Source organism: Gigantopelta aegis, chromosome 3 (genome assembly GCF_016097555.1).
Source record: "Gigantopelta aegis isolate Gae_Host chromosome 3, Gae_host_genome, whole genome shotgun sequence".
In the NCBI taxonomy this organism is placed as follows: domain Eukaryota; kingdom Metazoa; phylum Mollusca; class Gastropoda; order Neomphalida; family Peltospiridae; genus Gigantopelta; species Gigantopelta aegis.
Genome location: NC_054701.1, coordinates 72490930 through 72501113, shown reverse-complemented (window position 1 = coordinate 72501113; position 10184 = coordinate 72490930). Strand labels below are relative to the sequence as shown.

The 10184-nt window shown below is 37.2% G+C and overlaps 1 long non-coding RNA gene across 1 annotated transcript; it reads right to left on the bottom strand.

Moving 5' to 3' along the window:
• Nucleotides 1-697: 697 nt before the first annotated feature.
• Nucleotides 698-6291, bottom strand: LOC121392331. The gene is made up of 2 exons (XR_005960482.1): nt 6154-6291; nt 698-1079 (listed from the first exon to the last, which is right to left on the bottom strand). It is a non-coding gene; the product is annotated as an uncharacterized LOC121392331 (long non-coding RNA).
• Nucleotides 6292-10184: the final 3893 nt, after the last annotated feature.

Here is a 10184-nt window from a genome sequence, read left to right as displayed (position 1 = left end):
GGGCTATTTCTCGTTCCAACCAGTGCCCCACGACTGGTACATCAAAGACCGTGGTATGTGCTATCCTGTCTAATCGATGGTGTATATAAAAGATCCCTTGCTGCTAATCGAAAAGAGTAGCCCATGAAGTGGCGACAGCGGGTTTCCTCCCCCAATATCTGTGTGGTCCTTAACCATATGTCCGACGCCATATAACCGTAAATAAAATGTGTTGAGTGGCGTCGTTAAATAAAACATTTCCTTGTAATTTCCTTCCTTTTATGTCTATATGTCAGAATTACACAAATGTTTGACATCATAACAGCCGATGATTAATAAATCAACGTGCTCTAGTGGTGTCGTTAAACACGGGGCGCGACGAAAGAATTTGTCTATATTAATAAAAGGTGTTACAGCATAGAGAGGCAAAGCTGCCGGTTGATTTAGCACTTTTGTAAATTCCGTTTACTTTGCTGATTCATAGTCCTTGTGGTTATAAAACATCAAAGGACTTTCTATTCCTGTACAATTAAGTTATTAGCGCAGCTGCAGAACTTAATTCAGTTTTAAACTACGCATTCATCTCACAATACTTATAGCTTCCAGTAATCAGGGAGGGGGTAGGAGGGGACATAATTCTCGATTGTGCACTAAATGGATAATTCAACAAATTTGCTTCTTGGACGTATTTGACACAACTTTAAATTAAACTCTTGAATGGTATTCACAGCTGTAATTTTTGGTAAATTAAAATAACGAGAAAAAGAAGAAGAAGAAGAAGTAAAAAAAGAAAGTGTTTCTCTCTAGTTTTATAACTTTCGACAGTTTGGAACTGTACGTCTGGACTGTTGTTAGAAGAATCTGCTTGTTTTAACATGCATACGATATGACAACCAACATTAAATTACAAGCCCGTTGCAACTGCGGTAGGGGTGAGGTTGGAGCTGTTCACCATCACTTGAAGACGAAAATGTACACATTTTTTCTCTTTATTTTATTTTATTCTTTCTTTTTCTTTTTCTTTGGTTGTGCTCCACTTCAGATATCGTTCCGACTGGCCTAAATTAAAATCCAGAACAGCAATCATATAGCTGTAAATCCTAATGGCAAAAAAAAAAGAAAAAGAAAAAAAAGATAAAAAAGTGCACATCACCACCTTATTGGTTATTGACAGTTGGGGGTCTGCATTTTAAATTTAACTGCTTTGGTTGTGGATCGTAATGCTGTTTCAATGAAATGGGAATTCTGAATAGTATTCATAGCTGTGATGGTTGGATAGGAACAAGGAAACGCCTCGAACAGACGATCATTCGAGGGCATCTGACATTTGCTCTCCAGGTTTGACGGAACCTTGGTAATCTAGTGGGTGTTCTGTTTTTGTAATTCAGGGGCGGATAAGACAGTCGACGACCCAGTACCGACCACCCGCTTTCATTCATTAATTTCAGCTTATTTTCGTGCTTGTATCCAATTAAGGTTCAAGCACGCTGTCCTAGGCACACACCTCAGCTAACTGTCCAGGACAGTGGGTTAGTTGTTAGTTGTTAGTGGTTAGTGAGAGAGAAAAGAGTGTGCAGTGGTCTTACACCTACCCACCGAGTCGTTAAAACGCGCTCTGGGTGGGAGCTGGTACCGGGATGCGAACCCAGTACCTACCAGCCTTATGTCCCATGGCTTAACCACGACACTACCGAGGCCGGTACCCGCTTTGTATTCTGCTGCGAGCTGCACACATTGTCCCTCGTTCATATGTGTCGGTACTTGCCCCCCCCCCCCCCCCCCCCCCCGCCCTAATAAATGTATGATTCTGCCCCTGGGCTGTACCGAATAGATACGTGTGATTGCGTAATTTGTACTCATAAAGAGAGAGAAAAAGGTTTAATGAACATATGTTACTTCTCTCCATATGTTTTATGATGGGATCCAGCTCCCGAATGCTAAGTGCTCGGAGGGAGGGTGTGTGTGTATGTGTGGGGTGGGGAGAAAGTAAGAATTAGGTCAGCTTTATGTTTTCTAGTATCTATCAGATTCTTATGTCATTATAGTAATAATCATATAATGATAGGAAGTTAAGTTCATTCAACTTATTTCCGTGCTTATATCCAATTAAGGTTCAAGCACGCTGTCATGGGCACACATTTCAGCTATCTGTCCAAGACAGTGGGTTTGTTGCTAACTGTTAGTGGTTAGTGAGAGAGAAGAGCGTGTAGTGGTCTTACACCTATCCACTGAGTCGTTAAACATCTCTCTGGGTGGGAGCCGGTACCGGGATGCGAACCCAGTGCCTACCAGCCTTATGTCCCATGGGATAACCACGACATCACCGAGGCCGGTACCCGCTTTGTATTCTGCTGCACATTGTCCTTCGTTTATATGTGTCGGTACTGGCTCCCCTCCCTGCCCTCATAAATGTATTGTTCTGCCCCTGAGCTGTACCGAATAGATCCGTGTGATTGCGTAATTTGTACTCATAAAAAGAGAGGGAAAAAAAGTTCAATGAACATATGTTACTTCTCTCCATATGTTTTATGATGGGATAGCCTACTGATCCTGAACGCTAGATGCTCGCAGGGAGGGTGTAGGGTGGTGAGAAATTAAGGATTAGGACGTTTTTTCCTCTATCAGATACTTATGTCATTATAATCATAATCACATAATGACAGGAAATTACGTTAGAATTTACAAACAGGCGACGCGAGTAGAAAAGTTTTTTTTTTTATATAAGTAGCCAAGTGGTAAAGCGCTAGCCTGATGCGCGGTCGGTTTAGGATCTAACCCCGCAATTGGGCTGCTTCTCGTTCCAGTCAGTTCACAACGGCTGGTATATCAAAGGCCGCTGTATGTGCCATCATGACTATGTATGGTGCATATAAAAAATTATCTGCTACTAATGGAAAAATGTAGCGGGTTTCCTCTCCAAGACTATATGTCAAAATTTAATACCAAACGTGTGTCATTCAATGGCCGATGGTTAATAAATCAATGTGCTCTCAGGCCTCCCAGCCACTTGTACATATTAAAATATAGGAAATATAGAAATTTGCATACCAAAATATAGGAGTTTTATAGGAATTTTGAGGTCAAATATAGGAGTTTTATAGGAATTTTGAGGTCAAATATAAGAGTTTTATAGGAAATTTTGGTCCGATTATCACGATTATGGACATTTTACATGGATTTCTAAAGACATTTACATTACTAATGGTATGTTCTTACCTTGCGTATGTACATAAGATACCATCTACTACCTCAACGAATATATACCAAGGGTTGCCAGCAGTCCATGCCGATATCCAGGATACTTTGAATGTTGGTGCATCTTGTATCAGTAATACATCCTCCTCACTTCATCAGGTGAGCAGGATCTTGACTGGCACTTGATACAGATCTCCCACATTCAAAGCATCTTCTGAATTTCTGACAGACTGGCTGCCTTTCACTGCAAGTATAACTCAGTACTATATTTTATTCATCGGCACTCATCAGCATTTTGGGAAAACAATCGAGTCAAATATAGGAACTATAGGAAATTAATCACAATATAGGAGTTTTATAGATCCTATAAAAAAAAGAAGAGGAAATATAGGAGGTCTGGGAGGCCTGCGCTCTTGTGGTGTCGTTAAACAAAACAAACTTTAACTTTTGATCTACCCCCAATCCTTTAAAATTATGGGATGGGGCTGATATCCATGTCTGTACCTGGTGTGGTTATAAGTGGATCCCTCCAATACACAACCCGGCTTCCATCAGCGGTGAATAGGCAACACGGTAGCACCCCCATCCCTATCCCCATCCCCTCCATCTATGGAAACTAGGTACCCACTATGCGAATGGCTCCGCTGAGACTGGCACACGGTTAACTGAAAGTGTCTGGCAAATCTAATATTTCCACCTAATTGGATTATTCGTTTCCGGGCCATTTCAATATTTGTTTTACGACTATAAACATCATGTAATAAAAGAGCTTGGGCTCCAAATTGCATTTTTTTTGGTTCTCTCTCGATGATTGGTAGACCAGTGTATACCTAGTGAAAAAACCAGCAATAAATACATATCTCAGTGGATCATCGTGAGGAATATTTTGAAAATATACATAAAATCCAGGTCTGTCGTGGACCACCCAAACTTCTCGTCAAGGTTGAAGTGCACAAAAACACGTTTGCACTAAGTGGCTCGGTGTATTGAGGACTCCAGACATTTCGACTATCTCCCAATGCACGGAACACGATCAACAGGGTCTAGCGATGTTTAGGTATTTGTTACTGCTTACATTAGACATCATAACGTTATGAATCGAGCGGAAACACACAATACAAAAAAAGCCATATTGGTGTAGACGTTTGATTGACAGTAATAGTGATGGAAAGGAAAGTGAACTGGATTTGCATACTGTTAACATATCTATGCATCGCTAACAACACAAATAAAAATTGAACAAAACAAACAAAACTAAAAATTTAAAAAAAGGAAAAGAAGAAGAGACCCTCCCAAATTGTTCACAAATTGTTTTTAAAAACCGACAGTTAACAGTAATATACATTCATGTCACGTACTGTGTGCAGGGCCGTAGGTAGTGGTAGTGGTGGTGGTGGTGGTAGTGGTGTGTGTGTGTGTGTGGGGGGGGGGGGGTTGCCCCCAAGAAAAAAATCCGGGAAAAAATATAGAAACTTAAAGAAAATTATCTTCTTATCCGTTTAAGGAGTTTTAGACTATTCATATGCCCCGCCCCCCCCCCCCCCTTTCCCCCAACAAAAAAACCTAGCTACGGCCCTGGTGTGTGATGCGTATTGCGTACTGTGTTTTGACTGTTTCAATGTATGCGCATATTCATGTGCGCGAAGCTTGTTTGTCCTTTTGGAAAAAGCTTACAGAAAGGAATTTGTAGGTATTACCCACCCTTTTTAACATCACACATAAGACAATGTAAAATAATTGGAATTATGATTATATAACACATGTAACAAATAATATGCTAAATATCATATCTGGGGCGAATGCGTGATTTTTCTACGAAGGGGGGGGGGGGGGGGGGGGGGGGTCAACGTTTTAAAAGGGCACCTACATTATTCCACAGTATACTAAAATGCATAATACATACGCAATCTACCCCCATTTATATTTTAGTTGGATGTTGGGTTTTTGGGGGTCTATAATATATTATAATTTGCCTTTTGCAGTGAAGTCATGCCTGCTTGCATTAGTTTCACTACTTTCTATGCCCGTACAAACTATTGTCTGCATGATGCATATTGGAACGATCACCGAGCAGTTCGGGAATTAACTGTTGTTTACGCACAACGCATTACGTACACATGGATTCCTCACTTTAGAATATACACTAGTGTCGTGGCAGAACGTTCACGAGAGAGAAAAAATCGTTAAAGGGACATTGCTGAGTTTGCTGCATTGTAAGATGTTGCCGACTAATAAAATATTTCTACGATTAAACTTACATATTAAATATATTTTCTTGTTTAGAATATCAGTGTCTGTATATTCAATGTGTTTCTGGTCGTCTTAGTATTTATAAGTAGCCCAACCTGGAATTTGTCTTCAAATAATTTCGTACGTACGAAAAAACAATATTTTAGGAAATAAAAATAAATTTAACCTAGTACAAATATTAGAACGATCAGAAACACATTTAATATACAGTTAATAATATTTGATGCAGAAAAATATATTTGATATGTAATTACAATCGTTAAAAAGTCTCCGTTAGTCGATAACAATCTTAAAAATTGCAGCAAACTCAGGAATGTTCCTTTAAAGAGTAAAAATGTTACGTTATGTAACGCTATTCAGTAAAGAGGGGCGTAGCCAGAAACATTTTAGCGGGGGAATTCAGGGGCCTCCCCACGTGAACATTTTGAAACTCAGGACGCCTGTAGATCTATGCATTCTGAGCCTTTTTTGAAGCATTTTTTTTTCTATCTTTTTTTCGAGTAAATTTTAAGAGGATATTTTATAAAACAATTACAGACAGCCTCGACCTATTCCCGGATTTTGTTTTTTGCATTACGCACATGAGTGCCTTCTGATAAACACCCTACAACGCAACATTGGACTTACACCTCCTCACCCCTCGTGCGTTACATATTTGAATGGTCCTTCTGTGAACATTCATTTTCTTTATAATAATTTATAAATATATTATAATAGGTAAATACCTACCTTTACATCAAAACACAATTCAAAACAAACAACCCATTAGAATTCCAATAAGTCCACTACAAAATGCTTTAGCAACGTCGCTGAAGAACGCAATGGGCAAACGTTTATGACGTCATAATGCCAGTCTGCAACCTCGTGGCCATGGAAACGAAATGAATGTACCTACAAGACCGTCGCGTCGACACTATCGCCGACACACGACTGGCATATATTTTCAAACTGCCTGTGAATAATAAAAGCCTCTCTCTTGCTTCTCTCAAAGTCTAAACTGCCATCATCCTTGCCTTAACTGGCCATACACATTTCTTTAAATATTTGCATAAAATGATTACTTCATTCACCTCTTCTGTGGGCCCATTTCTCGTTCCAGCCAGTGCTCCACAATTGGTGTAACAAAGACTGTGATATGTTTAGTTACATCCCATTTGTGGAATGCAGGGCCGTAGCTAGCGTTGGGGGTAAACAAAAAATCTGGTGAAAAATAATAGAAACTTAAAGAAAATCCTCTTCTTAATCGTTTGAGAAGTTTTAGGTATGCGCTGAATTTCATCTGCAAAAGAAAACCTAGCAATCTAATTAAAATTAAAATATTGAAACATTGGTGGACATGAGCTCCAACTGGCTGCTGTTAGATCCACATGTAATAGTGGAGATAATTTTAATTAGATTGAAAAGCTAGAATGATGCATATTAATGACCCCATGCTGCTCAATGAAAAACGTAACCCATTTAGTGGCAGGTTTCCTCTTTAGTAATCTTCAGACCTTAACCGTAGATCTAACGTCATATAACCGTAATTAAAATGTGTTGAGTAAATCATTAAATAAAACATTTCCGTCTCTCTTCCTTCGAGCTTATGGTTTTTCAAAGTGATTCTGCATTTAACTTTAGAATTTTAACCTGGTTACGTGTTTTTGTGCTGGGGTGTTGTTAAACTTTCATTCATTCTGTAACTGGTGTGTGTGTGGGTGGAGGATGAGAAAGTCAAAAGGGATATAAAATTTGCTCAACATTTTAATACTACTAATATTATATATTATTATTAGTGAATAATAACTAATAAATTGGATCAAATGGAAATAATTTGAGTTTTTCTATTAACACTTACGAACTATTTAACGGCTTAGGAAATCCGAATTATAAAATAAAAAAATAAAAATAAATATCACAAATGATTCAATATTTTATTGTCAACTTTATACGAACAACACTACTGCCTGAAGACTCATATTTATATAACATTTGGAATGTCATCACAGAGAATAAGTTATTTATAATTACAATTATGTGACACAGTATACTTGTAGTCCAAACAAAATACAATTTCTTGGGAATAAAACAAGGTTCAATCACATTAACACTGTAAAAAGATTCTTCAAGTTTTGTTCTTTTAAAAAAAACACCCCAAAACCCAAGAGTTATACCAAAATAATATACACATATCTTAAGCTCTGCTATGTCTGGGGTCATTGCATTAAGAAAATCCTAACACATCAGCTATGTAGCTCTTAAAGGGACATTCCCGAGTTTGCTGCAATTTTTAACAGACTTTTTGACGACTGTAATTACATATCAAATATATTTTTCTGCATAAAATATTAGTAGCTGTATATTAAATGTGTTTCTGATCGTCCTAATATTTGTAATAGGTAAAATTTTATTTTATTTTCTAAAATATTGTTATTTTTTGGACGTACAAAATTATTAAGACGACCAGAAACACATTGAATATACAGACTGATGTTCTAAACAAGAAAATATATTTAATATGTAAGCTTAATCGTAGAAATAGTTTATTAGTCAGAAAGATCTTACAATGCAGTAAACTCAGAAATGTCCTTTTAATTGTGTTTTTTTAAAATATAAGCATTTCTCAACTCAATTTCACAATACGTTTTACATGTAAACGTAAATCTACAACTAAACCTCAATTTGTATTACTATTAATATTATAGTATTTCATTTTATTTTGTCTTTAAAATGCTTCATCTTCAATAATGATGTTATTTTCTGGGTGATATAGATGCCAAATGCATGTAAATATATACCCAGTATAACTGGTCGCAGATATAAACGTAATGTTTTGTGAAATTGACTCCTGTGCCCCATTTTAAGAAGTGGTCTTAGTGCTAAAACCACTGTATGTGCCCAACCACAATAGGCACTTAAGGTGGTATTAGCGCTAAGATCGCTGTGTAACATGGAACCCAGGCTACACATCTTGTCATAAACAAGTAAAACAACATACGTGTACTAATACAATTATTGTTGTTGTGCATATGAACAACATATTGAAATATTTTGTACATAATATGCATGACATTTTAGTGCTTATTTTAAAAAAAAAATGTATCTGTTGTAACAATATAACTTTCGCCCATCCTGTATGTTGTTGGGTTTTTTCTGTTATAACTATAAAAAAATTCGCCCATCCTGTAGTGTAACATAACTTCTTCATATTTGTAATTTTGATGTAAATGATATTTTTGTTTTGGTTATTATGCTTATCACTAATCAAACATCTTTAAGATACATCTTAATGGAAATTCCAAACAAATGCATTTGCTATTCGATTTCTCTTATCTTACAGAACATGTCATATCATTGTTACTTTTGGCAAAATGCCTTGATAAGAACCAACACACTTTTTATAATTTAAAAAAATATATAAAAAATTAATTAATCATTTTCATTTACCCAAATATTGTTTTATTCAAATGTCTGCCTAGCATTTTAAAATATTCAAGAGTGCTGAAAACAGCCTACCTAAATAGGGTTTTCACAGGCTGGGCAAGCTATTTTTAACGGATCGAGAACAATGCACTTTGGGTGGGCCTCCCTAAAGATGTTGATTCAAATGCCTTCATTTTAAGGATATTCATTTGATGTTCCACATTTTACAAAGGTAGGCGGGTGAATTTTTCATCATTATTTTGGACTAGATGGATGGCTTGTAGCCCACCTGGTCAGCAACGGATGTGGGCAATGGCAGGTATGGGCAACAGCCCACCTTAAAAAGAGAAGACTTGCATATGGCAATGTTATGAAACATTTATCTGTCAGAATGTTGTTTATGTTTTTATTTTTTAAATGGCCTTACTGGCATGTTGGCATGTCATTAAATAGTTAATCATTCATTCAGAGCTGTTTTACATAAAATGTCTTGGATAATAACATTTGTTTCTTAAGATGTCAAACTTTTAATGTGATTACATTATTCTTAGAATCCATTTTGAAACATGGACATGAAGTAAAGCAGACTGCACACTGAGGAGACTGGTTTAAAGGTGCAGACCCCGGACCCTGGCTTAAAGGGGCAGACCCCTGGTTTAAAGGGGCAGACCCTGGCTTAAAGGGGCAGACCCTGGTTTAAAGGTGCAGACCCAGACCCTGGTTTAAAGGTGCAGACCCTGATTTAAAGGGGCAGACCCTGGTTTAAAGGTGCAGACCCTAGTTTCACAAGGCTTCTAGATTATGGTAGCCCCACTCCCATGGCTAGTGATATTCAATGTTGGGCTAGTAAATAACCACTATCGCCATGCCCGATGGCTAGTGAAATTTGTTTTTGGTCAATTGTGGCAGTTAAGTCTATTTTGTAAATATAAATATCCTGACCACACCCCAACCCAACCCAAAATTTTAGTGTTTTTAAGCTCCATTTTCCTCTTTAGGTGACATATCTGATTATTACTATTATTTAGTAAAATTGTGTTAAGTTAAAAGTAAAGTAGGCATAGTGAATTTTTAATAGTGGCTAGTAAATTTTTTAAATCACTGATCCCATAGCTAGTGGATTTAATTTTTCTACTACAAGCCCTGTTTCAGCCGTGAAAATGAACAATAAGTTTAGTTAATCTACAAATCTGCAACACAGCAGAGTAAGGTTGTAACAGAGAGCAACTAAAGTCTGTGATGTTTAAATGGGGACATATCGTCTACAAATAACTCAGGCTTGTCTCCATAACCAAATGCGTAGGGATTAGTTTTTAACTCTATATAGTTTGTTTGGTAGTAATGCAAATATGAATAAA